The sequence below is a fragment of the Populus trichocarpa genome, chromosome 19, assembly GCF_000002775.5.
Source record: "Populus trichocarpa isolate Nisqually-1 chromosome 19, P.trichocarpa_v4.1, whole genome shotgun sequence".
Taxonomy (NCBI): Eukaryota; Viridiplantae; Streptophyta; class Magnoliopsida; order Malpighiales; family Salicaceae; genus Populus; species Populus trichocarpa.
Window position 1 is genome coordinate 514,292 of NC_037303.2, and position 23,485 is coordinate 537,776.

The window sequence follows — 23,485 nt, forward strand, 5'->3', positions numbered from 1 at the left end:
GCTTTCGCCACACCTTTCCTGCCAGGTTAATGTTTATGACAGTATAGTATGCATGCTTTTGTTACCTATTTTGGAAACATAGGTTCCCCTTTCCGTTGTAGCCTTCTTTGAGCTACTGTTTCCATTTATTTGCATGTCCTGTCCTTTTCGAACCAGAATATGCTCCACGCGCTACACTTCTTATCCTCTTGGTGAAGAGATCTTTGGTTCCTTCTAGGGCCCTTTATTGCTCCATTGAGTATTGTCTTTTATTATTATTTTAAAAGGAAAACTCAAAAGATTTGGTTTTGTTCATGAAAACTGAAACTTTCAATGCAATTAGTAATTCCCAAAAAAGATGCTTTTTGAGAAGTTTTTATGATGATACCCCTTTTGGGCTTTGGTTAACTTTGGGCCCCTATGTGCACTTCGTGCGCTCCTTGCCCCCAGTGTGGTGTGCAAAAATATGTCAAGTTTTGATTTGATTTGGTTCTCTCCAATTGATGGAGTCATCTCCTTAGTCATGCATTAAAACAGTTCTTTTAAGTAAAAGATTTCAAATGCTATGAGATCATACGTTTTATGAAAAAAAGGTTCTTTACAAAGAGAATTCATGGCTGAACCCTTTTTTATTGACCGGGAAGCATAGTATTTCTTTATAGAGTCAACCTTCACAGATTTAACTAGATCTTCTCCATCCATTCTAGATAACAAATAAAGCTCCTCTCGAGAATGTTTTCTTTAACAGGTAAGGGCCCTCATTGTTTGGTGCCCATTTACTTTGATCCTCTTCTGGTAAAGGCTATATTCAGTACAAAATCTCCTTCATGGAATCCTCGAGGTCGGACCTTCTTATCATATGATTAGGCCATCTGTGATGATGACAGATTGCAGCTAATCTCTTTTCACTGATCATATTCAACTATTCATATCTAACTTTTACCCATTCCACCTCTTCTAAACTTAGAGTCTACCAATACTCTTAATGAGGGGTTTTCCACTTCTAAAGGCATCACCGTCTCCATTCCATATACCAACGTATATAGGGTGGCTCCTATTGAGGTTCAGACTGCGGTACGGTACGTGTAAAGGGCCAATGGTAACATTTCATGCCAACACTTGTACGTGACTACCATCTTCTAAATAATCTTCTTGACATTCTTGTTTGTAGCTTCTACCGCACCATTCATCTTTGGCTTACATGGCAAGGAATTGGGATGCATGATTTTCCATTTAGCGCAGAGTTCTATTATCATCTTGCCAATTGAATTTCTGGGCATTATCAATTATAATCTTTTTCTGGTGGACCATACTGACAAATCAAATCTCTCTTAATAAATTTCTTCACCACTTTTTGCCTCTACATCATCCAAACATCTCGACAAAGTTCTGTCAGATGATTTCTTATACAAATTTTCCCCATCAAGATTGAAATCCATTGCCAACATTCTCAAAGTCTTCTTGTTGATTTTGGATGCCCCCATGGGATATGTCTGGTTTTTTGGATGAAATTCTTGATATCATAGTACCAAGGGTTTCCATCTATTTCCCTCTCAACTGAGCAACCATTAGCTGGGTTATTTCTGATATCAATGTGTACCAGTTGTACCTTGTGCCTAAAGTCTATTCTAGCCATAGAAGTTAATGTGACCAAAGCATCAGCAAAATGTTTTCCTTCCATTCCTAAATGTATTCTTGGTAAGGTCCCAACTTCTAGTCCTTGGTTTGCCCCTTTTCCTTTCACTTGGCAAACAATCAAAATAAGATATTGTTGTTATCGCACCCATACACATTTATTTTTCTAATATTCAGCTCCAATGCCACCTCTAAAACGAGAATGCAAGCTTCATACTCCTATGTTGTTATTGCACCAAAACTGCAACTTAACTAAAACCAAATACTACTTTTTATTAGGAGAGATTATCATTGCACCAGCTCTGTTACCACATACGTTTACATCACCATCAAAGTACATAGTCCACCAATCTAATTTCCCTTCCTCAACTGAAAGCACATCTTCATCAGGAAAATCAAATTTTAATGACTCATAATATTCTCTAGCATGGTCAGCTAGGTGATCGACAATGACATTCATGGCTTTCCTTATCATATATACTATGTTGTACTCAGCTAGTATAACTTGCCATTTTGCAAATTGGCTTGATAGATAGGGGTGGATTTAGTAGGTACTGCTTGATTTTCTCGAAAGCTTCTTCACACTCTTATTCCACATTCCAAGATTCTTCTTCCTTAACAATTGAAGATGGGGTCATAAGTTATGGTTAATTGGGATATCAATCGAGCAATGTAATTCAACCTTCCCAAGAACCTCCTTACATCCTTCTCAGTCTTGGGAGGTGGCATAGATTGAATAGCCTTTACTTAACCAGGATCCACTTCCATCCCTTCGTCACTCATCATAAATCCCAATAACTTTCCAGATTTCACCCCGAATGAACACCTTGTGTGGTCAAGCCTCAACTTATGATTTGGACATGATTCTCTCCTTCTCTAGGTTTAGCAATCATGTCATCCACGTATACTTCAATCTCTTTGTGCACCATGTCGTGAAATAAAGTTACCATGGCCCTTTGGCAGGTGGCCCTAACATTCTTCAACCCAAATGGCATGACCTTGTAACAAAGGTTCCCCATGGTGTTGTCTTTACTTATCCTCTTACGCCATTTTTATCTGATTGTAGCCCAGAAATCCATCAAAATATATGGAGTTATATGCTGCATTGTCAACTAACATCTCTATGCGTGGTAGACAAACCTTGATTTTATCTTTCTTTTTGTGTAATACCACTATGATGGACACCCATTGTGGATATTTGACTACCTCTAAAAAACCGGTGTTCCACTACTTTTCAATTTCTACCTTTACTTTTTCTTAACCGATTTGTATCCTTCTACTAGTGGTACCATATACAAACCAGGCACATCCTTATAGGACCAAGCAAAAATATCTATATAATCTCGAAGTAACCCACTCTTCTCTTTCTTTAGGAGTGATCATAGTCCATATCTTCAATTTTTCTCTTATTTTTTCATCGTCCGCATCTATGGTTTCAAGTTCCTCTCTGGCGGGTTTCCAAGCTTGTTCATGTTGTCCTATTTTCATCCACTTCTTCCTCTTCTATAGCTATTATGTATTCTAGAGTTTGGCCATTCATTCTCGGTGTAAAGTGTAAATGTTTGTTTTGAAAATATCCGATTTGAAAACGGAAAGTGATGTGTAAAAACATCAAGATGAACTTTTGAAAATGCATGATCTCATTAAAGAAAAAAATTGTCTCAAAACATTTGCTTGAGCAAATCGGTTAGGTGCGCAACATCATTCCAGACTCCTTCAAGCTTTCTTTGGTACTGAGCTTTTGGGTTTAACCTTTCTTCACTTTCCATCCTTTTCTTTGTCGAGTGTTGTGGATTCTAGAAGGGGGATCTATGTTTCTAGGTCTGATGCGTGCATAGATGTATAAGAAAATGCATGACATAATGCATGATTGTCATAAGAATGCTTTGTATATTGGGTATGGATGCAGCCTTCTAGTGAACGAATAACAGCGACCACCTTATAAACATAGGCTCTCTTGTCACATTGCTAGGAGTACTGCCTTTCAAGTCGTTTGCTTGAATCATGCTCACCAAGAGACAGATTTTGCATAAGAAGATGGGTCAACGTCCTTTTCATTGATGCTTGATAAGTTTATTACTTTTCCTCCACAAACTCTCTAGCCAAAGGTAAAAAGGCAAAACCGCGATTCTCAATCTTCCCTAGAAAGGCATCGGTTTTAGCTAGGCTTCGGCGATAGCGAATGATGTCCCTTCCCACTTTTCATGCATTGATTCTAATAATTCGAGTATGTGCAGCAACTTCGTCCATTTGCTCATCCGTCTTGGTCAGCTTTTCTATGAGCAACATATTGGTTTTGTTTAAAGCAGCATTGTTAGCGTCGATTTGATCCTTGTATTTTTCCATTGCTGCTAGCTTATTGTCCAAATACTTTTTATCCTTTTCACGCTTCTTGTCAAGTTTTTATCCTCACAACTTTTTATCTCATTCTTCTTAACCGCTAACTCCGCTTTAATAGCCTTAAAACCTTTCCTTTTACTCTTCCTTTACAATCTCCATCAAACGGTTTTCCAACTCTATATATTTCTTATTCAAATCCTCATACTTCCTAATCCTATCCATCAGTTCGAATTGAACTTGTGCAAATTTTTCTTGGGTATATTTTGTGCTTCCTTGGCAATCTTTAAAGTCAACCTCCATTGCTTCAAGTTCAAAGCAACTTTGCATCCAATCCAAACTAATCCCTCCTAGCTCCTTCTCACTTCTTTCCTAGCAATCTTCTCTTCACTTAGCTTTAACTCAAGTTTTGTTATTCTCGCGTCTCTAGATTGTGTTTGTTCATCTAGAAATGCTCTTCTTTTATCTTCTTCCAGCAATCATTTCTTCCAACATTGCCTTGTCTTCTCAACTCCTCTTCATTATTGTCCCTTTTTCTCTTGATAGGCTTTTCTATAATTTGAGGAGATTTGACTCCTACACAAGGCATGGCTGAAGCAGCTAAGTCTCTCGATCTTGCATATCCTTCACTTGCACTTGGATCCTTTAAACCTTCTATCTCAACCAAAACCAGATGCTTCCAATCTTGTGTGATGATCTCCACAACTTCTTGTGCGATGGGATCTTTGAACAAACCAAAGAATTAAGCAATTCCCATAGTCCTTGGAACAAACTGCATGCCCCCAAGTTGCCTTACCACAAGGGCAGGAGCATAACTTACATAACATGTGATCCCTACCAAAGGCGCCCAACGTTTCTGTCCACAACTCATGAGGACTTTCACTGCCGTTACCCACAGGGCTCTCCACTTGAAATCACTATTAGGCAAACCTTCTAATTTGTCAATCCAACCCTGGTTGTCTACATCTTCCCATTCTTCTTCTTCTACCAACTTCAGGGGTCTTTGGGTGAACCACCAAAAATTATTGAAGACATGTTTTTTTTGTTTTGATGTGGCTAACCATCTAGATATACAACAACTGCATGCAACATCTCATTGCTCCTTTTCTTGTCTTCCTACAGTGGTTAAATGTCAAGATGGTTTCAGCTAAATTAATAGCCACTGGATTGATTTGTGTATTCTCATACTCTACATAAGCAGCAGCGGCCTCCAAACTCACTAAACCTGTCTGACTTGGGAACAACACAAGGCCAAAAATGCCCAAGGCAATCAATCTCTCTTGTTCTGATCCTGACTTCTTTTCCAGCTCAATTTCTAGCATCCTCCATTTCAGACTGGTATCATTCTTTCCCAAAACTTTTTCCAAGTTGGAGATTCTAAGCAGTTTTGACAATTCGGGGATTATCTTGTCAAATCTCAAAGGAAAATAAATCCTATACAAATTGTTTGGAAACTCAATCAACATCCTATATTCCTTCATAGTGGGACATAGGTCTATGCTTCCAAAAGAAAAACACTGGTAGTCTAGATCTCCAAATGAACTAAGACTCGCACAGCTGGGCTTAAAACTTCTACCCTTGCAATTTCCATCAAACGTCTGTATCTACTAAAAATGCATCCTTATCCACATTCTGAAAGTGAGTCGTTAACTTGTTCACCTCATTCATAATGCAATTCAGGTTCTTGATTGGTGACAGTTTCTTGGCATCGCTTCTAAGGCAATCTCTTTCAGTCAATTGTGACATTTCAGAATTTTTTTCATATTCTATGATGGAAAATTTAGCAATGGTGGCCATTTCATTCACAAGTCCTGGGATTCAAAATGCCTTAGGTTTAGACTTGTTTTGATGCAAAAGATATTATGGAGCATACAACCTTAAGGATAGGTTCTAGTTCCTTTACGTGAGACATAGGGTAGGTTTACTACTTGGTCTCTAAAAAAGGGTCTCTTGCTGTCCCAGTGATCGCCCTTGTAAAGGCAATATGGGGGTTCAGCAGATAGTGGGATGGCACATGTACCAATCACTATCAGTCTAAACACTCAGCAAAGAGTTGGGGTTTACACAAACTTAAACCTTGACTCAAGTCATAAGGCAAGCTGCTAGTCCCCCACCTAACTTAAAGTTTAATGTGTGTGCTCTCGACAAGATAGTAATAATACAAGTGATGCATGATAGGCTCTGCAATAAAATCTATATCCATATCCGATATACCATGCATGATAGGATGTAAAGATGCATGCTAAAGCTTTTAAACAAAGTATCATTCATAGTAAAAAAAAAACAACAACACATGGCATAACAAAAAAAAACAATTACCAAGCTTAGTCCAAGGGTCCCCAGCGGAGTTGCCATCCTGTCGCACCCTCCCGAGAGCTCGACGTCGCGGCGACACTTCCTCCGTAGCGGGGATTCGATGTTGGGGTCTTTCTGTTGTGAAAAAGGGAGTCGCCACCTAGTATTATGGTCACTAGGAAACCTAACTGGTCTTTCAGAGATTCTAAGGCAAGAGACTGGTTGCGTAAAGGGAAGGTTTTAGCACCCCTAGTACGCCCTACCTAAGGTAAGCTGCTTGGTGTTTGATTTGCCTTATAATTGTTATGGTGTTGATGTTCTCTAATCCCATCAGTTTCCTAGGATAAGTCTGCTCTGATGAACGAAATCTAGGGTGCTTTAAAAAACCTATTTTTTGTCTCGTAAACCGTGGAGTAAAAAAATTGAAATGTCCTCGATTATAATCAAGGCTTCTTTCAAGGATTTGTGCGGATTTATTATTCCTAGAAAATTATTTTGGATATTTACCACTCCGGGTTTCTTTATCCAAATATTAACAGTGAATAATAACAAATTATTCCCAATAATATTTTGGATATTCGTCCTTTAAAGATTTCTTTATCCAAACATTAGCGGTGAATAATAGATGAATTCCCCCAAAATAAGATTTTTATATTTTTTGGAATATTGGCCAATACCCTTTGGAGTTTTACAAACATGTTGTAAAATCCAGAAATGCAAGAAAAATGACTTTTGTTGTGTTTAAGAAATCCATGCGAAAACACATTTTCAAAGCTTCAAATATTTGTTTTTTATATAAAAAAACATAAAAACAATGTTAGGGTATTGGCCGTATGCAGGAAAACAAAACATTTTTTATTTTATATTTTTTTTTGATGTCTCGACGAAAACCGGGTATTTTCATACCGGACTTGTATCTTTATAGTACAAAAATACAACCTTGCAGAAAATCACAGATTTTTTAAATACATCTTTGAAGAAAACTTTTTGAATGAGCCAGACCCGGCCCAAAAGGAAAATGGGTCGAAATCAGCCCAAAAATAAAATGGGCCTACTTTCTACAGGGCTGGACTCAGCCCAGCCCAAACCACATGACTGGTACTGTTCACTGTACAGTAACACGTTAATTAATTTTCCGGTTACTGTGCACATGCACAGTAACCGGGTAATTATTATTCTCACCTTAACAAAGCAAACTGCATGCAAAAGACCACGTTACTGTTCAAGTGAATTAAATTTCACTTGAACAGTGCAAACACAAAGCAAAGAATGCTCACGGTGCGGGAGGTGAAGAGAACAGACCTGGGAACGAACGGATAACGGTGGCGAAGGCTTGCTGGCTGGTCGATCAGTGCTGCCGTCCGCTTCAGCTTTCCCCCCTTTATTCTCTGTTGGCGTTCTTCTTCTGAGTTTCCTCCTCTACAATCTTCGGTCCTCTCTCTTTCTTCTGGTTTTCTGCACTTCTTCTTCCCTGTTTCTGCAGGTTTTATATGCAAGAAAATGAAAGCAAAGACCAAAAAAGATGATGAGCTGGTGCGGTTGGTGGTGTTGCTGCGGCTGCCCTTCCTCCTCGTTTGTGCAGCTGCGGGTGCGGTTGGTGGTGTTGCTGCGGCTGCTCTTCCTCCTGGTGTGGCTGCTGGGACGAAGGAATGATGAGCTGGTGCGGTTGGTGGTGTTGCTGCCACTGCTTTTCCTCCTCTCTGGTGTTGCTGCTGCTCTTGCTTATGGCTGCTCACAGTGGTCGTCTCCTTCACGGGTGGAAGAAAGTCTTCTGCTGGCATGGCAAAGGATCGGCGCCCTTGGAGTCTCGGTTTTCTGCTCCTTTACTGTCCTTTGGCCTCCCCTCTTACTTCTCCATCTCTGTAATGAGCTGCTGTTAGCAGCGAAGAGGAAGGGAGAGTGAAGGGCCGGCGCAGGAGCGGGAGCTGCACCCCAATCAAACAGAAAGTCCACCTTGCTCTGGGCATAAGTCGGCAGCAGGAATGGATTGTTGGGCTACATCAGTTGTCCATTGGCTATCGGCTATAGTGCTACTCCATTCCCTAGCAGAAATCCCGTAGTCAGTGGGAGGGAGTGCATAATCCGCAGCTGGAACTGTTTCCTCCTCTTCCTGTTGCTCTCTCACTATTTGTCAATCTCTCCTCTGCTTCCTTACGAACCCTGTCTGTCTCTTTTTTCGTTTTTTTCGAAAGGTTTCCCAACTCTCTGTTTCTTTCTTCCTACGCTGCCCAATTCCCCTTCATGTCTCCCTCCATTCCTTTTTATTTTTCATGTTCTCCTCCCTTCTCCGTTTCCTTCCTGTTCTTCTCTTCTGTATTCCCCTCTCAACAGTTCTTGGCGTGGCTGCTGGGATGAAGAATATGATGAGCTGGCGATGGCGTTCTTCCCTCTGTTTTTGTTCCTGCTCCTTCTCTGTTTTCCCGTGGGCTGCTGCTTCGTTGCACCGCTGGAGGAGAAGGAACTGCTGAGAAGAAAATGGTTGCTGCTGCTGTGGGGTTCGGTGGAGGCTGGTCTTAAGAGAAGCTGCTGGATCGTGGGGAGAATCTGGTGGTGTTGGGAGGAAGCCGACGATGCCTCGCGGTGGTCAGGAAGGTGGCGGTGTGCTTCCAAACGGTGGAGGGAGTGAGCAGAGAGAGAGGTTACCGTCCTTCTCTTCCCCTCTGTTTTCCTCCTTTAACTGCCATCTCCTTCGTTCAAAACTCCCCCTCTTTCAGTTTTCCAGCCCTCTCTCCCATTTTCAAAAACTCTTCCCCCCTTTTCAAAAACTCTCCTCCTCCTTTCTAATTTTCCAGCCCTCCCTCTTTTTCAAAAAACTCTTCCCCCCCCTTTTGCAGCTGCGTCAAAGGGGAGCGGGGCAGCAGCATGCGCATGGGGAGCAGGGGACACCAAGCCAGGACAGCCTGCGCTGCTCCCCACTCCTGAGGGTCTCGGGCAGCGGCATGCACATGGGGTGAATGGTGTCTACACTATTTTGGGGTTTTTCTTTTTTTCTTTTTTTTCTTTTTATTTTTTATTTTTATGAGGATCCAAAAATGGGTTACAACAATGACAATGTCACCGATGGAATGAAAACCCGTCGGTATATTTCAAGCGAGAATCTTTTTTTTTTTGTCGCGCACGTTCCGTCTGTAAAACCGTCGATAAATGGTTTTTTTGTTTTTTCGACTGATATACCGACGGAATGGGGAATCACCGACGAAGGTAAAGCTGACGGACTTATTCCTTCGGTGATGACGTCGGTAAAAAAATCACTGACGAACTTCTAATCATACACCGACGGAATTGTTCTGTCGGTAAAACTGTGAAATCTTGTAGTGTGAAACTATGAAGAAGTTACAAGGAGTTGGTGGGAGGTTGGTGACTTGGTGGCGGAGGTTGGTGGTGGGGACTCTAGTGTACAGTTTATACTGTAGTAAATAATTAATTATTATTTTTAGAGATTAATATTATTTTATAAACAAGCTCAAAATATTATAATATTTGAATAAAAATAGAAAAAAAATACATATTAGAGTAATTTTTCTCTTGAAAGTATGTTTTAAGAGTAATGTTTATTATTTTTAATCATAAATAATTTAGAACCTGAATTTTTAGGATTAATATCTAATTTAAAATTTTTGTTCCCTTAAATTATTATTACATAACAACTCCAATAAAATCTTAAATTTTAGGAATAGTGTGACGACCTAGTCTATGGACAATAATAAGAAACACATGCCATCATTTTATAAAAATTTTATAAAAAAGGTGTAAATGTAGTGTATATACAAACACGTGTGAATGTTGTATAAATATAAAGAGGTTTCATCACTAAAAATTTTCTAGTCCAAAACACTTTGGAATGGCTCCCACCCACTTGGATTCATCGTTTAGCGCTCTCCCCACATTAGCATCTCCTAGTCGACCCTTAGTAGAATCTGTATCAAGCAAGAATTCTAAAGGTCGCTGCAAGGTTGCCACCGGAGATGATGACCAAATTGTCCGGAGGTCGGCAAATTACCAAACTTCCATGTGGGACTATGATTTTGTTCAGTCACTGACTAGTAAATATAACGTATAATTGTTTGTCCTTGTAATCTCATGTTATTTTAGTGTCACGCAACTTGAGTTGAATACTTGAATTTGTTGTTGTTTAGGGAGAGCCGTACATAGCGCGAAGCGAAAAGCTGAAGGCAAACATAAGGATGATGCTGGCGAATGCATCGAAACCCTTGGATCAACTTGAGCTAATCGATACCTTGGAAAGACTTGGATTATCTTACCATTACGTTGAAGAGCACTTTGAAGAGCTTATTTGATGAAAATCATATAGAGAATACAGAGACAGTGCATGATTTGTATGCTACTGCTCTAGAATTTCGACTCTTAAGGCAGCGTGGATATCATGTGCCTCAAGGCAAGTCTTTTAATCATTGTAGATATCGATGGTTATATGCATTCTCATGAATAATTGTGTTAAGGTTTGTGTTCTCCATTTGTAGAGGTTTTCAATCATTTCAAGGACGAACAAGGAAACTTTAGGGCATGTATTCATGACGATTTGAAGGGAATGATAAACCTGTATGAACCTTCATACTTCTTGGTAGAAGGTGAGAACATATTAGAAGATGCAAGAGACTTCACCACCAAAAATCTTGAAAACTATGTCAAGAAGTGCAACACTACCGAATATCTTTCAGAGTTGGTGAGCCATGCCTTGGAGCTTCCATTGGCTTGGAGGATGCTGAGATTGGAGGCCCATTGGTTCATCAATTTGTATGAAACTAAAACTGATATGGAACCTGTTTTGTTAGAACTAGCAAAACTAGATTTCAACATGGTACAAGCAGTATACCAAGAAGATCTGAAAGATTCATCTAGGTACGTATAATTGAGAAGATACTTCATATTATTTTATAAATTGGAAGCAAATTGAACTACAAATAAAAGCTAATATTATTCAATTAAATTGTATGTAACAATTTAAACTTTTCGATTTGATTATCCTCCAATGTTATTAATTTAAACAATATTTAGATTTGAGGGTTCACTAATATTATAAAATTTAATCAAGTTTACTTTATATAGCTTCTCTCTCACGGTGACAGTTTAATTTCTTGACATGAAAAGGTGGTGGAAGATGACAGGACTTGGAGAAAAGTTGGATTTTGTCAGGGACAGGCCAATGGTGTATTTCTTAATTCACTTATAACAACAGTTGATGATGTTTATGATGTCCATGGTACCTTAGATGAGCTTGAGCTATTCACAGATGTCATTGTAAGGTTTGTGCAGCACCTAAGTCTTGGGCTATAGGGCACATTTATAATTAATGCTATATTATTATTATTTTTTTTTACTTTTTTATGTTCAAATTTCAGATGGGACGTTAATTTCATGGATCATCTTCCAGACTATATGAAATTATGTTTTTTCGTATTGTTCAATTTGATAAACGAAATTGCTTACGATATTCTAAGAGACCAAGGAGTTGACAGCCTCCCTTTCTTGAAGAAAGCGGTATTTGTTTTTTTTTTCTTTTTTAATTTTAGTGATATTTTTAAAATATTTTATCTCAATTTTAGCCTTTTTTAAAAAAAAAAATGGAATATAAGATTATCTTTGATGCAATACAAAGTGAAAAGATAGAATTAGAGTTTGTTAAGTTTTAAGGTTACATCTCCTAACTATAATCTAAAATTATAGATGTTTAATTGTTAGACTAGTTGCTTGGCATGTCTGAACTATTTTTTGAGTTTTGTCATGTCTATATGATCCATAAGTACATCTGTCCTAATTAAGGATTTAATTCTTTTCTTCTAAATTGTTTTGTACTTGTAAATATTTATCAAGCTGATTTATTTCTGTGCCATTCTTAATTTTCAGTGGGCAGATTTAAGTAAATCATATTTGTTGGAGGCTAAGTGGTACTACAGTGGATATACACCAACGCATGGATTTCAATTGCAACATCATTGGCTATTGTTCATACATATTTTTATGCTTCGAATCCAACAACAGAGGAGGCCTCACATTTCATGGAGGAATACCCAGATATAATTCGATGGTCATCCATTATTTTACGCCTTGCTGATGATCTTGGAACCTCCTCGGTATGCTAGACTTCTCCCACTCCGAGACATAGTTTCGTCCTTCCTTATTTATTTTGGTGGAGATAATGGTTATTTGTTTTTAGTTTTTTAAGAATATAAGCTAATTTTCTATTTCTCATTTACAGGATGAAATAAAAAGAGGAGATGTTTCCAAATCAATCCAATGTTACATGCACGAAACTCAAGCTTCTGAAGAAGAAGCTCGTGATCATATAAAGAAATTAATCAGCAATGCATGGAAAAAATTAAATGCTTCTCAATTTTCTAATCCCCATATCTCTCAAACTATCATTGGTGTTGCAGTCAACCTTCCACGAACGGCACAATGCATTTACCAATATGGAGATGGGCATGCTATTGAACATCTTGAGACCAAGGATCGGGTGATGTCCTTACTTATTAAGCCTTTATAATTTCATAAAAAAAGTCATACAAGGTAATGTGCAAGTTGGACGCCACGAGGGAAGCAAGCCTAAACTCCAAATCGCAAGTCTATGATGAAAATTGTTAAAACTCCAACTGATAATAATCTAAATACTGTAAAGTCTTAATAATATTAGAATTCTTACGAATTTTAAATTTTATAAATTTAAATCCTAATTAATATTGAAATTCAACAATCCTGACATAATGATAACAAATATGGGTGACTTTAACTCATGTACTTGGAATTAAAATATCCATTTGAAATATTTAATAACACAGAGGGTGAGATTGAGGCTTCACACAGAGGATACATAGTAATGGGAAACTGACTGAAATGGTAAATACACTTTCAAATCTTGCAACATCATCATTGATTAAATTAAGTGCCCTAATATATGAATTCACATTGTTCTCATGGCTGTTACTTTGTCACACCTGAACATCACAATTACTATTTTTTTTTTAACAATGATCGTGATGCTCGTGTATGACAAAGTATCCCTTACCTGCAAGGAAAACCTTTTTTCAACTTAAAATTTTCAAATTTTAAACAAAGAATTCATCTTTTTATAGAGTAAAATTCCTTTTTTTTTTTGGATTAAGCATATAGTTTCCAAAACTTTAATAATTGTTTAATAATTAGTTAAGTTATAACTAACTCTTTTTTTTATATATAAAGCAATCATTTTAAAATCTAATTAATAAGACAGTTTATTCTTACTGAATATTTCACTGCAGGAATTCGAGTCATACAGTCGACAAGTAGAAGTGTTGAAGGAAAATGTGAAGGACATGCTGACGGCATCCAAAAAGGATACAGTGGAACATATTGAATTCATTAATCAGTTATGTCGGCTTGGTGTGTCATATCATTTTGACGACGAGATTGAAAACAGCCTTAAAGAGATTTTTGATGATCTTCCTGATCTTCCCAAAGGGATACACTGTATCACTTCTATTTCGAGTATTGAGACAGCATGGATTCAAAATGCCTTGTGGTGAGCGCATACTTCCAGTACTTTATAACCTTTCAAACCTTAATTAGCATCTCCAAAATTAATTCTTTGACACTATGAGAGCATTAATTAATTCCAGAGGAAAAATTAAATCTTAACATCTCAAAAATTAATTCTTGGACAGTACTTTAACTCTGCTAAATCTTTCTTTTATTGACAAGAAGTAATCTATGGTCAAATTAAGATTATTAAAAAAATGACTAGAACAGAAAATTATTCTTTCATGAATCAGTTGTGTTTGACAAGTTCAAGGACACCAATGGAGAGTTTAAGAAAACAATCATCAACGATGTTAAAGGCATCCTGGGCTTGTATGAAGCTTCATTTTTAAGTGTGCATGGAGAACAGGTACTGGATGAAGCCCTTGTTTTCACAAAGGCAAACCTGGAGTCTTCGGCTATGCAATCAAGCCCACGTCTAGCAGACCATATTAGGAATGCTTTGATCCGGCCCTTTCACAAAGGCGTACCAAGAATAGAGGCTAGAAAATACATCTCTTTCTACGAAGAAGATGAGTCTCGCAATGACACTCTACTCAAGTTTGCCAAGATAGATTTCAATCGAGTTCAGTTAATACATCGACAAGAGCTATCCATTCTCTCGAGGTAATTTTTGTTTAAGTTAGAGAGAAATATCAAACTAAGTTTCTATTTGAATTTATTTACTCGGTTGCTATTTACATTTTAGGTGGTGGAATGATTTAAATTTTTCTGAGGAGTTTCCATATGCAAGAGATAGAATTATAGAGATCTATTTCTGGGCAAAAGCAATTCATTTCGAGCCTCAATATGCTTTCTCGCGGATGGTGGTCACGAAATATACAAAATTTGTATCACTTGTAGATGATAAATAAGATGCATATGCATCTTTTGAAGAAATACAACATTTTACTAATGCAACTGCAAGGTTTGTTTCTTGTTATCTCATATATATATATATATATATATATATATATATATATATATATATATATATATTTTATGAATACCGAAGAATTATATTAAGCTGGTCATCGAAATTCAGGGAGACAAAGAAAAGATAATATAATAGCTATGGTAGAATAACAAGTTATAAGTACTAATTACTCCAATCTGCTATACACTCCATATTTCTTAACAAATTCATATCAGTATATCAAAGAATCATCTCAACCCAATAACTTAAACTATTAGGTAAAATTATTCTCTAACGTACTCCCTTAAGTAAAAGTCATTTAGGCTTGAAAACTTGCATAGACTCACATTACCTTGTGCTTGACTTTTATCAAATAAATAGGGATGGTGAGATTCGAACTCATGATCACTTGGTCATGTAGGCTCTGATACCATATCAAAGAATCATCTCAATCCAATAACATAAACTATTAAGTAAAGTTCCAAGATATGATTTATATTATTTTCAAACACAGTATAAAAAAAACTTGAATTATAAGAATGAATCCAAGATACAGAATTGTGGAAAAAAAATTCTCAATCCAGTATACTTACATCAAATATGAATTTGTCCCTATATGCTAGAAAATCTAAATTATTCCATAGAATAGTCCTTGCCAAACTTGTTGCTTAAAGTTTTCTTTAATCAATCTTTGCCATTGATGAAACAAATCGTCCAAGGTAAGAGGTATGCGTCATGAAACACCCCAACAACTAACTATTTTATTCCAAAATTTTCAAGACACCAAACAACGAAAAAGGATGTAAGTTGTAGTTTCTGACTCAGAAATACAAAGTCGACATATATCTGCATACATCATTATAACTTTTCTTGTAATAAAAAAGAAGCGAGTGCATAACCTGTTATAAATAGCTAACCAAAGAATAAACTCAGTTTATGAAGGGGAAACACCCTTCCAAATATCAATATTGTATGTCTTTAAATCCCGGTAAATTTGTCTAAAAAACATCATTAAAGTATCTTTACTCAATAATAAGCCGGACTTTAAGTTCTTTTTTAATGTCAGAACATGAAGTTAGATGAGAAATTTTTCGAAATTCATCTTTAGTATAACCTTCTCAAAGCCAATACCTTAGAGTTGATGGAATTCTTATATACAAATATTCATTATCTACTTCTTCGTAAGTGAAAAACATCATTTTCTCTACGCTTACAAGTCTTGTTGTGCTCTATTTTTGCAATCATTAACTTGGTATCTAATCTTGTTGCAAATGAATCATTTTCCATGAAATGTTTTAGCATTTCCCTTCGTTTGACTGCAAAATTTTTCTTTTATTTATTAATATGTGTCTTCTCTTGTTCAACAATATTGAGTTTAGGAGCCAAACTACAAGACTTGACTCTACTTTTAGACAATTTATCTTTCCCTTCTAATATCAATCTCAAAATGAGATAGAATTGTAGAGATCTATTTATGGGCAAATGCAATCCATTTCGAGCCTCAATATGCTTTCTTTCCGATGGTGGTCACGAAATATACAAAAATTGTAACACTGGTAGATGATACATATGATGCATATGCATCTTTTGAAGAAATACAACATTTTAGTAATGCAATTGAAAGGTTTGTTTCTTGTTACCTCATAGTCTCTTTTTTATGAATATCAAAGAATTATATTAAGCTGGCCATCTAGTGGATGAAAATCTAGCAAAACAAAGAATTATACAATAATAGTTATTGTAGCATAACACGTTATAGGTACTAATTACTCCAATCTGCTACACCCTCCAATCTGCTGTTTTCCTTCTGGAGAGAAAAAGGGCAATTACTTGTCCATGTTTCTGAAATTCCTTCTTCAAATCTCTATAGGTTAGCTATGTGATCGTTCAAAGTAGAATTTGAGAGCCATTTCTGGGTTATGAGTCGTTGTGTGATGGTATTGGAAAGGATTAGAGAGGGATATGGGTGGGTTCTTTTGAATGCTTTAGATAGTAGGCTGTAGATAGTAGGCCTTAAAAAGAAGAAGACGAAGAAGAGCTGGAATTTTAAAGATGGTTCTAAGCTTTTGTAAAGGTTGTGATGGCTAAGATTACAGGATAATAACAGAAGCTGGTTGAGGTTTGAGTGGTTTGTGGGTAGGACGTTGGCAGGTAGGAAGAAATAAAAAAAGAAAAGTTTTGATTCTCTAATGGTCATTTAGTCGAACACATGTGAAGAATTTTCTGCAGAAGAAAAGTTGAATAATGCAGAAGTAGAGAAAGAAGAAGAGAATGAATTTCTTTGTGAGAAAGAAGAAGAATTTCATGTTTTAGAAAATCTGCAATCTGCATGCAGCATTTACTTCTCTTTATTTTTCTTACTTTTCTCATAGTACATGAATACATATATATACACATATCCTAACTAACTTCGTTTAACTAACTTAACAGTTATAACTAACTTTTAACTAACTTAACAATTTATATGAGAAATGATAGAATGGCCAATCTGCTTAGTCTTCTATGGATGTTGAGTCTTCTATATGCGTGGCTTTCTCTGCAATCTTATAGTTTGCTCTAGATTCATATGTTCCTTATGTGTATTGATAGTTTGCTCTAGATTCCAATAGCCCCCCTCAAGATGGGAATGACTATTCACCATTCCTATCTTGCCGAGAATAGGATTAAGTGTGTGATAACCAAGTGGTTTTGTGAGTGCGTCAGCTAATTAAAATCTGGAAGGAATGTGAATGATGGTTAGTAGTCCTTCCTGTAGTTTTTCGTGTACAAGATGACAGTCAAGTTGTATATGTTTGGTGCATTCATGATGGACTGGGTTGGAGGCGATTTCTGAGGCCGGTTTGCTGTCTGTGTATAGCAAGGCAGGCTGGGAGTGAGGTATATGGAAATCTGCCAACAAATAAGTCAGCCATTGAATTTCACACGATGTAGTTGCCAAAGCCCGATATTCAGCTTCTGCTGAGGACCTACTTACAGTAGGTTGTTTCTTTGATTTCTAGGAGATGAGGGAATCTCCAAGAAAAACCAGATATCCAGTTACACTTCTTCTAGTATCAATGCAGCCTCCCCAATCACTGTCAGAATAAGCCTTTAAATGAAAAGTAGAATCAGCTTTGAGAAGTAATCCTTGACTTGGTGTTGCTTTAAGATACCGAAGGACTCTCTCTGCAGCTTGCATATGCATTGTATGCGGGTTGGACATGAATTGGATGAGAGTTTGGATGGCATATGATAAATCTGGACGTGTGAGTGTGAGATAGAGAAGTCTGCCAATGAGTCTACGATAAGATGCAGGATCGGACAAGGAAGGGCTGGCATCATGAGTGTTGAGTTTCAGTGTAGATTCCATTGGAAAACTTACTGGTTTAGCTCCAGAAAAACCACTGTCTGCAAATATTTCTAAGGCATATTTTCTTTGGCAAAGAACAATGCCTTTGGCAGATGTAGCTACCTCAATGCCGAGAAAGTACTTCAAGTTTCCCAAATCTTTGATAGGGAAGATCGTGCGAAGGTACTCCTTGACTTTGTTGAGTGCTGTAAGAGTGTTGGAAGCGATGAGTACATCATCAACATAGATTAACACTGCAATGTAGTTGTTGGTAGATTTCCTGATGAAGAGGCTAGAATCTGATTTTGCTTGTAGAAATCCGAAGTGTAATAGAGATTTAGATAGCTTGGAAAACCATTGTCTTGAAGCTTGTTTTAGGCCATATATGCTCTTTTTGAGTTTGCAGACTCGAGGATCATTTGGATTGGAGTAACCAGGTGGTAATTGCATATATACTTCCTCATGTAAGTCACCATGTAAGAAGAACTCTAACTATTGTTATCTTTGCAACAGGCGAGAAAGTGTCAAAGAAATCAATGCCCTCTTGTTGTGTGTATCCTTTTGCTACCAATCGTGCCTTATATCGTTCAACCTTTCCATCAGCTTGGAACTTCACTTTGTATACCCACTTACATCCAATGGCAGATTTATTATGTGGCAGAAGTACTAAATCCCAAGTTTGGTTTTGCTCAAGAGCTAAGATTTCATTTGTCATAGCATTTTGCCAATGAGGAATGGAGCAAGCTTGTTTGTAAGTTTTTGGTTCAAAAACAGATGTAACAGAAGAGGTGAAAGCACATTGTTGTAAAAATAATTTGGAATTAGATAAGTAAGAAAAAATAGAGTATGGCTTACCAGGAAGGGAGCAATCTGAAGAGCTTGGAGTTGCTGAAGGAATCTTAGTCATATTTCCACAATAATACTGCTTTTAAGTAATTAGGTGGATGCTTATTTCTTTCAGACCTTCTGAGTTGGGAAATATTATTATGAGTTAGGGGAGAAGTTTGAGGAACAGAAGGTTGTAAAGGTAATGTTGCAGGAACAACATAATTGTTTAGAGGTGACTGTGCTGGGATACAAGGAAAAGAGTCAAAAATTTGAGGATAGTTAGGAAACACAAGGGGTGTATGAACTGTGTTTGGAATAGGTGGGAATATGGAGTCATGAAACACAACATTACGAGACACAAAAGTTTTGCAGGTTGATAAGTCAAGCACTTTGTATCCTTTAATGTGTGGAGGGTAGCTAAGAAAAATGCATTTTGTGGCTCGTGGTTGAAATTTTCCTCTATTGTGTGTGATTGTGCTAGCAAAACATAAACACCTGAACACCCTTAAGTAATTGTAATGTGGTGGTTTGTTAAAAAGAACCTGATAAGGTGTTTGATTTTGAAGAATGAGAGAAGGGGTGCAATTGATTAGGTGAGTGGCTGTGAGAATGCAATCTGTCCAATAAGTTAAAGGAAGTTGGGATTGAAACATTAGACATCTTGCTACATTTAGCAGGTGTTGATGTTTCCTTTCAACCCTTCCATTCTGTTCAGGTGTTTCTACACAGGTTAATTGATGAATGATGCCATGTTTTTGGTAAAAAGTAGGCATATTAAACTCTTGTCCATTGTCTGATCTGAGAGTTTTAATTTTAGTGTTGAATTGAGTATGAACATAGGCTAGAAAGTTGCTAAGAAGATTTCATGTTTCAGATTTAGATTTCATTAAAAATAACCAAGTAAATCTATTGTAATCATCGACAATGGTAAGGAAAAACTGATAACCAGAATATGAAGTCACAGAGAAGGGTCCCCAAATGTCAATGTGAATTAATTGAAAAGCCTCTATGGATTTATTAACAGACAAGGAAAAGGGCAACCGTTTTTGTTTAGCTAGGGGGCAAATTTCACAGATGGTATTGTTGCTAATAGTAACAAAAGGATCAGTTTTGTTCAAAAGATTGATTTTGGAAGTAGGGATGTGGCCTAAACGTAAATGCCAAAGATCAGTGGCAACAATACAGGACTTGATTATTGATCTAGGAGGTAAGCCCTTGGTAGTTTGATCAGGGGGTTTGAGAAGACTGTACAGACCAGATTCAACTTCAGCAAGCCCAATCATCTTCCATTTGCTTAAGATCCTACAGGATACATTTCGTGTGAAGGAAGAATAAGCCAACAGTGTTATCAGCAGTTAATCTTGAAACAAAAATCAGATTGATATTAAAAGCTGGAACATAAAGTGCATTGTACAAAATAATGTCAGGAGAGAATTTAACCATCCCAGTGAAAACAATTGGTACATGTTGACCATTTGGCAGATGAACTTTGGACTGAGTTTTAGGCAGAATAATGGATTCGAAAAGAAGGGGGCTACAGATCATGTGATCTGTTGCTCCTGTATCAAGAATCCAAGAAAATCTATTTTGAGGTGAAGATACTGTATGACATGAAAAAGATATACCTGATATAGATACTTCTTTAATAGCATTATTTATCTTTGAGTTGGAAATGCTATTTGCGAGAGTGAGTAGATTCTGCATCTGTTCTTGAGAGAAAACAATGTTAGGAGTGTCAAGATGTTGCTCCAAGACAACAGTGTTATGTGCAGTGGGTAATTTTTGAAAATTTCTGCTGGCATGTGGCATGTTGGCAAATATTTTCCCTCTTGGCCCCTTCATCCAGGAGGGTATCCAATAATTTGAAAACATTTATCAACAACATGTCCAGGATATCCACAGTGGGAGCAGGTTGCCTCAGTTTTTCCTTTTTGTTTAGCAAAGCGTGTAGTATATGTTGAACCTGATCTGGAATTTGGATTATGGTATTGTTCGGCAACCATTGCTTGTGAATCAATGGGAATCCCTACTGCATTTGTCAGGGAGCTCTAACTCTCTTCTTGTAGAAGCAGGGAAAAGACTCTGCCCATGGATGGCAAAGGAGTTTGAAGCAATAATTGGCTTCTGACTGCTGAGTAAGAATCATGAAGTCCTACCAAAAATTTCATAACATAATCTGATTGTTGTCGATCTGTTAGATGCTTTAAAATGTTGCATGAGCATGAATCAAGATTTCCACATTTGCAGTTTGGGATTGGACGATAACTGATGTATTCATCCCATAGCGCCTTGAATTCATTCCCACATTGTCATGGCTCTACTCCACGCAATATAATTTTCACCAGTGAAAATTTCAGAAACTAGAAGTGCACCAGGATTATCAGAAGGGTGGAAGTAGTAGCAGCTGGAAGAATCATCAGAAAGATTTAGAGTAGTGGTATTGAATGAATCTTTATATGCTATAGAAGCATTTTCTTCAAGATGATCAGACATTTTGAAGTTTTGAAAGAATCAAGAAGATGATGACAGAAAGGTTTTTAAAACTACAAAGATTTTGAATCTTTCTAATGATGATGAAGGATAAGTTTATATTTTCAGAAATATAGCTCTGATATCATGAAGAATTTTCTGCAGAAGAAAAGTTGAATAATGCAGAAGTAGAGAAAGAAGAAAAGAATGAATTTCTTTGTGAGAAAGAAGAAGAATTACACGTTTTAGAAAATCTGCAATCTGCATGCAGCATTTACTTCTCTTTATTTTTCTTACTTTTCTCAGAGTACATGAATACATATATATACACATATCCTAATTAACTTCGTTTAACTAACTTAACAGTTATAACTAACTTTTAACTAACTTAACAATTTATATGAGAAATGACAGAATGGCCAATCTGCTTAGTCTTCTGTGGATGTTGAGTCTTCTGTATGCGTGGCTTTCTCTACAATCTTGGAAGGTTTCATATGTTCATAGTTTGCTCTAGATTCCAATATGGTATTCCAATAACATGGAGGGTGTGTCGAAAGAATGGAAGAGGAGAGACTGGGTTACCTTTTATGAAGAACAAAAACACTAGATATGGACATCCACTGTGATTTTTAAGTTACCTCATAGCCTTTCTCTTCTAAATCGTACAAAGATGTTCAAGAAATGATATGTGATTTTCTGTCTCAATTTCAGATGCTGCATGGATGCCATCGATCAACTACCCGCCGAGTACTTGAAAGTTCTTTTCAGAGCTCTTCTGAATCTTTTCAGTGAAACTGACAGTGATATGGGAGAGCAAGGACGATCCTATGCCTCATATTACGTGAAGTAGGCAGCAAGAATATTTCTCCAGCTCATGCATTCTTTTTCTATTTTTAGCAAAATACATTCTTTTTTATTTGTATGCTATTAGTTCAAAGAATTGGCGAGAGGCTACCAAGTGGAGGCGCAGTGGGCAGATGAAGGCCATGTCCCACCATTTGACATGGTGGGCCATGAGGTATGATATTTAAATCCCTAAAAAATAAATAAATTATTAGATATATTGATAATTGAATTCGCATTTACCATATAAATATAGAACCTATTACGAAAAGTATTCACAAATTCTATCTTTCAGTTAACTCGTATAGTTCAACAATATTAACGATAAACTTAAACTGGCGGTTATTTTACTATTCATTATCTTACAAAACATTATTTATTTTAATAATATTTTTTAAAATCTATATATATATATATATATATATATATATATATATATATATTAATTTCATATTTTAATATATAATTTATTAGAGATTGAATTTCATTGAACACTATTTATTTCAATAGAGTTTGACGGGTTAACTCTAATTTTTTATTTTAGGTTTTTTTTTTTAATTAGAATTTTTTTTGATGAAGCCTAATTCCTATCACGAGTCTCGGACAAGAAAGCAATGGAAGAGATACAAAAGATGGTCGTAAATGGATGGAAGGACATCAATGAAGATTGCGTGAGGCCACCTAATGCTTCAATGCTTCTCCTTCGACATATTGTAAACCTTGCTCGAGTTACCGATGTTATGTATGGGGATGACGCCGACGCCTACACAATCCCATTAAGTTTAAAAGATTATGTCACTTTATTATATGACAGCAGTTATACACTCCTCTAACATGCATTACATGATTTATTCTGTTGCTAACGAACTCTAACAACTTCTTAACACGTGTATCAATGTCGACTGCCAGCTAGCATTTGAACCGTCACTGAAACTGTAACAATGAAGCTGTAACAATACTCCCTCCTTAAATGCATTCTGATCCACAAGAACGCTCATTTATTCCAGCCATGAGCTGCGTATTGTACTCTGGAAATGGCTTTTGAAGTTCTTCAAGATCCTCCCATGTTGCATCTTCTGGAAAGAGATTGGACCACTGAATCAAACCTACTATCACTGCCTAGTTGCCTTTCCTCGTCAATTTCCTACCCAGCACAGCTACAAGAACGATTTGCATTCTTCCTTCTTTATCTCACACCGGCAATCTAGAAGATATTACTGCTTCGTCTCCAATCTTCTTTTTAAGTAAGGATGCACTAAGCTTCCCTCCGGTAACCTTAACTCATAAGCCACGTTCCCAATCTTTTCGCTAATTTGGTAATTAAGGACCATAATACCTGGGGT

The 23,485-nt window shown here is 36.9% G+C and overlaps 2 pseudogenes; both read left to right on the plus strand.

The window, feature by feature from the left end:
• The first annotated feature begins 10,045 nt into the window (after nucleotides 1–10,045).
• On the plus strand, nucleotides 10,046–12,764 carry LOC112325226 ((-)-alpha-terpineol synthase-like; annotated as a pseudogene).
• A 468-nt stretch (nucleotides 12,765–13,232) lies between these two features.
• On the plus strand, nucleotides 13,233–22,417 carry LOC112325324 (probable terpene synthase 6; annotated as a pseudogene).
• Nucleotides 22,418–23,485: the final 1,068 nt, after the last annotated feature.